Below are 5,872 nucleotides of genomic sequence, written 5' to 3' on the forward strand. Positions count from 1 at the left end.
AGTGGGCATGGGGGCCGGGGCCTCAGACCACACTTAACCTTCCTCCTGGGCTTTCTCTGAGACTGGAGAAGCCAGGAGCAGGAGAAGGTGGGGTTGGGGGAGAGAAGAAACAGACAGTGATTAGAGCGTACTCGGGCCACAAGGACAGGAGGATGGCCGGCCAGGAGTAGAGGACCTGGGACTCGCTTGGCTGGGGTGAAAGATGAGGGTCCGTCCTGCATCTCTGGCCAGCCCGGGCGAGCAGGGACTCCCACCAGCGGAGCTGGTCACGGTCAGCTGGGTTGGGCCTGCTCTTGCATGGGATTCTAAGGTTCCTCCTCCCTCCTGGGGGCCTGCGGTTCCCATGCCTGGAGGCGTTTGTGCACAGAGGCACTTGCTAAGTCCTGCTCTGCAGGTGACACAAGTGAGGATGGAGAAAAAACCCACAGGGCCTGTGGGAAGCCCTGGCTCTGAATGCGCCCGGAAACAAGGCTGGCACTGAGGGGTCTTTGGGGACATGTCGCATGAAGACCCTTCTGTGGCCTTCTAGCCTGCCACGTGGCTGCCCCAAGAGAAAAGATGGCTCCCCGGGGCCATATTTCCCGCACAGAAGTGAGTCTTTCCACCTTTTTGGCAGAAAAAGAAATGTTTTGCTCACGTTTTTAGGGTAGCTAAGTGTTTTCAAAATATTTTCAAAATACAGCACTCAGGACTCCTCACAGGACAGCGCTGCCTATTAAGTTTGTGTGAACGCGCTCCCCAGTTGAGGGGGTGCCAGGGATTCTGGGGTAGCGCGGTCGGCCTGAGAACCACCGCCCCACATGGTTCCCAGATGCACCCACACCTGCTCGGGCAGGATGGAGACACCCACAGACCACACCTGGCCAGCACAGGGAGGGGGCTCCAGGCTCCACCCAGGGTTACAGCACAAGGTAGCAGGAGGTGGTATGGAGAGATGGAGATAGAGAGAGGGAGAGATGGAGATGGAGGTGGAGAAATGGGGACAGAGAGGCCAAGAGAGACAGAGACTGAGAGAGAGAAGCAGTGGGAGACAGAGACCAAGAGATTGAGAGATACAGAGACAGAAGCTGAGAGATACACAGGCACACAGAGAGATGAGGGTGCCAAGAGAGACACAGAAAGGAACTATAGAAAGATGGAGAGATGCTGAGATGCTGGGAGAGCAGAGATAGAGATGCAGAGAGACAACAGCACTGGGCATAGTGGGGCACTCGGTGTTAATGAGAATGAGGCCTTCATGACCAGCCTCAGCGAACCCCACACACCATGGCACACGAAGGATGAAGGATGAATGAAGGATCATGAGTGTATATTACTCGATTAAAGAGACAGGGGTTAGTGATGATTTAATGGCTCATTCATCATTATTTAAGTGATGGCCTCAGATTCATCGTTAATAATGATGAAAGGTGATCGTTAATAACTAATGATGAGGAAGATGGATGGTTGATTGACAAGCTCAAGGTGTCCTGGAGCAGCCTGGGGTGGGGACTCTATGAGCGACACACGGGAGAGGGGGGCTGGGGGGCTTCCGGCGGTTGCCGGAGTTACCTTCTTCTTCATACTGCCCTGCACTGGGGCAGAACAAAAGAGGGGAACCACGTTAGAAGGGGCCACCCATGAAGGGAGGAGGAAGATGAAGAGCCACAGAGTCCTGGCCCTGGCCAAGCCAGCGATTCCCCCGGGCAGTGGGGGGAATTGGGGGTATTTGGGCCCAGAGGCTCTGATGATGACAGTGGCTTTCACGGGGCTTGGGGGTCCTGGATGCCCGGGTCCCACAGTGAGCATGAGAGAGGCAGAGAGTCAAGAACTGGAGCCTGACCCATCCCTGTAAGCCCCTCAGGACCGTGTGGCCACATATCAGGGAAAAGACGAGGCCCCCAGTCAGACAGCTGTTTTCAGGGGGTCACTCTGAAGTCACCCATAGGATACAACTGATGTACTGCTGCCAAGGGGACACATGGCATGCACAGTCCAGCTCCCTGCCCACGTGTGACCCTTCCGTCTAGAGCAGGAAGTAGAAAGAAAACGGCTATTACCATTTACCCTCCACCTGTTCACTGTGTGGCAGGGAGAGAGAGAGAGACAGAGAGAGAGGTGGTGAGGCTGGGCTTTGCTTGGACTTGTGCAAGTTAGTGCGTGCTCCAGCCCCGCACAAGCCAAGGGGCCAGGGTCCCAAGCCGGGCAGTGGGGAGCCACCAGCTGGTTCTCATACTTCCGTGTCAGATATGGTGAAGGTGGGTGGTTTCTGCAAAGAGAGATTGAGAGACAGAGAGAGAGAGAAAGAGAGAGGACGGAAAGAGAGTTAGGAGCTGCCTGGGTGTAGGGTGGGAGATGGGCACTTGGAGCAATGCTATTGGGAGACCGTGGGCAGTGTTTGGGGGCCAGCTCTGGCCTTGGGCAAGTCCACCTCCTCGGGCTCTCCCTTCCTCCAGGGCTCCTGGCCCCTCCCAGCCCTTGGCACTCCGGACCCTGTCCCCTCTTCCTGCCATGGCTCCAGCCTGGAGCTTGGTATCTTGGAGCTGGACAGTATGTTGGAAGGTCATGGCGTCCACCCCCACCCGGGACAGACATCCTCTCTGCAGCGTCCCCTGAGGAGGGTCATCCAGAATGCAGGGCGTGTGCTGTCCAGCCTGCTCTGGACACTGGAAAGGTCCTGCTGATGTAGCTGAAACCTGTCTTTGGGTGTTCTCTGCCCAGTGGGTGTAGGCGGGGTCTCCCTGGGAGCCCCTGGATGACCGAGGCTGCTTCCCCAAGATGGGTAATCTGCTCACCCTACCATTCCCCATGAAAACCCCTCTTCCCTATTAGAGCCCAAAGTTCCCTTCTGTCTCTGTTTTCCTGGGGTGCCCCCTACACCTCTCTAAGGACCCCTTCTTCAAGATCACAGAGCAGGGAAGCTCTTCCATCTCCTCATCACCCCGTCCCCTGAAGACATTGAAGCTGAGCCCTGGAGTACATTGGATTGGTTCTGAGCTGCTTCCCATGCGCCCCCCGAGCCGGGTTCTGTACAAGGCATACTTGGACTACAGGAGCCCACTGAGCAGCCCTCCCCGTTTCCCTCCCTGTGGCCACTTTCCCCAGCCCTGGGGATGCTCTGGATCCGTCCCTGTCTAAGATCCATGCCCGGGACTGGCTGCCCTGTCCCTGTGTGGCGGTGGTGCCAGGCCAGCACGCGTGAGACTGTCTCTCTGTGAGCTGGCCACCACGCACACTGGGGCGGCCAGGCCTGGGGAGGCTCCAAGCAGCTACACCGGCATGCTGGCTGGGGTTTTAGAAAACAAAGCTCGTTACAACATGGTACACATCACTGGAAGGTAATAGTTATGGCCCCCACCGAGAGTATTGTATAAGGAAAACACACATTCATCAGCTAAAAATACATCTACGTTGCATCCCTGGGGTGGGATCCGTTTTCCAAACCCTGTCAAGAATGTTAATTTTCCCAGAGCAACTTAAGCTCCATGCAAAATTAACCAGCAGATAGCTGTCTTCCAGGCAAGGGGGGCAGGTTTTTCCCATCCCGGAATCTCTTCCTGAGACTCTGCTGCCCCTCAGGTAAAGCCTCTTATAACTGCCGCAGCTGGGCCAGGCTCTCCTCAGTCCTCCACCCCACCAGCCAGCATTACCCAGGCCCCCGGCGTGACCCAGCTCTCGCCTGGCCACTGGCCCTTGGGCTTCTCTTCGCCCTTGGTGCTGTCCTCCCAGCTGGTTCAGGCCCCAAACCCCACAGCCTCCTCTAGCGCCATCCTCTGTAGAGAGGAGGGTCAGTGAAGAAAGGGAGCGGAACCTGGCCCCGCCCTGCTGTGCCCACCGCTGACTCTGGCCGGGCTGCCACCTTTCCGCGGCCACAAGATGGGGGCGGCGTGGCCCTCGCTTTGGGTGGGTTGTTTATAAGGAGTCAGTGGCAGCTGAGGTGTCCAGAAATAGACAAGACATTTCTGCCCAGAAACCCAAGATGTGGGTGAGGCAGGTGTGACAGCCCAGCCCTTCTTGGCCCGCAGCGGCCCCCTCACCCTCGGGCACCCAGCTCCTCCACAGCTCCTCATATTTCCCTCCTGTGCCCCCAGGCCAGAGTCACATGGGTGCCCTGGCACCTCCAGGCAGGGTGACCTCAAGGCCCCCCAACATGAGGCAGAAAAGGCCCGCTCTCCAAGTGGGGAAACTGAGGCACCTGCTTTTCTGCTGAGTGCCTGGAAGCAACACAAGGCTGCTCTGTTCCCCTCAGTGCGGCCTGTGTCATCGCCCCTATTGTGGGGAGGGGCTGGTGGCAGGGGTGTGCTGGGGGCAGGGGACGGCATTTCAGTAGCTGAGGAGAAAAGCAGGTGTCCAGTAAGTGCCTACCTCAGAGGGGATGCGGTCAGGTTCCTTGGGCACACGCATCACCCTTCCTTCTTTGGGAGGTGACGGGACAAGGGCAGGGTGGGGAGGCAGGAGCTGCTGCCCGTCGCTTGCTGTGGCCCTGGCCACGCTTCTAGAACTGTTGTCCACCCAGCCAACCTTTGCCTTACCCCATGTCCCCCATGGACTTCAGGAGGGGTGGCCAAGCGCTGATCAGACAGCACAAGTCAGGGGGACCATGTCCAGGGCAGGGAGGATGAGTGGGGACTCTTACGAGCACCAGCTCCTCTAGCCTCCAGCCAGGGGGACGCAATGAAGTCCAGCCCCTCACTCCTGCACCTCCAGACGCTAGCCCCCTAGGCTGCATGGGCTTTAGACGCCTCCACCCCAGCGCACTCCTGGGCTGGCCATACATGAGCCCCTGCCTTCCTGTCCTAGTTTTCGTCTCTACGAAATGGCGATGTTGGAGGCCCAGGTGCAAGAGCAGCAGGGCAAGGCCAGGATGGGCCCGGGCAAATGTCTGCATGACACTGCCCTGGCAGTGCCCCCGTGCGGCCTCCTCCCCGCCTCTCACAGCCCGTGCCTCTCTGCCTCCTGCCTTCAGGCCACTCCCTAGCACTGAGCTTCCCTTAGCCCCGACTTCCTCCCTCCTGGCCTCCCACACTCCGAGTTCTTCTGCATCCTCCTGGTGCTGAGACCATCACAACACTGTGTCGGCATCCCAGACTCTCCAGACCCTGGAGCAGACGCCTGGAGGCTCTGAGCCATGATGCTTCAAGTTGAGATGTTCAGTACCATATGGGCCTGGGACCTCGGCGCCCCAGGACCGCAGAGTGTCCCCAAAACAAGGGGTCATCCACCTGCACGCAGGAGGCCCCTTCAGCACAGCCCTGGGTGCCTGCTCCTGCCCACACCCACCTGTGGGTTGAATGCAAGAAGGGCTGGAGCTCCCTGTGGACAGGACCAGCTGCAGGCACTGGCGCCCGGCTCACACCCTCGTGTTTAGTGACATTTGATCTTCCCAGCAGCCCATTGGCCAGTGGCTGGGTGACTGGGGTGTGTGGGGAGTCGGGCTGGGGGGCTGTGCCAGTGCAGGCCCTTTACCAAGTATAGGATTGGCCAGAGGAGGAGGCTGAAGGAGGCCAGGATGCGGAGGACGTGCTTGGAGAAGGAGGCAAGGTCCTCCCTCTGTCTCCAGGAGGTGTCAGCTTCTAGTTTTGCTCCAAGCGGTGGGTACATTATGGTTGAGCTGAGGAGGGGACAAGGAAGGTATTGGGTGGCCCTGGGGCGTAAAGCCGAGGGCTGTCTATGGGCCAAACTGGTGTGCAGGTCACCAGAGCCGGGCTGCCAAGCTTCCCAGCCCCCCCACCCCTTCCCTCTGGAGATGTTCTGCGGGAGTAAACATTGGTTCAGGAGAAGGGTCTGCACAGCCAGGGTTCCCTCCTGCTACCTGGCCCAATGCCTCAGGCCCTTCACTGTCTCCCCCAAGGGAGGAAGCAGCCTGAGGCCTGGGAGATCCCCATGGTGCTGA

Source organism: Trachypithecus francoisi, unplaced genomic scaffold (genome assembly GCF_009764315.1).
Source record: "Trachypithecus francoisi isolate TF-2019V2 unplaced genomic scaffold, Tfra_2.0 Lachesis_group14, whole genome shotgun sequence".
Taxonomy (NCBI): Eukaryota; Metazoa; Chordata; class Mammalia; order Primates; family Cercopithecidae; genus Trachypithecus; species Trachypithecus francoisi.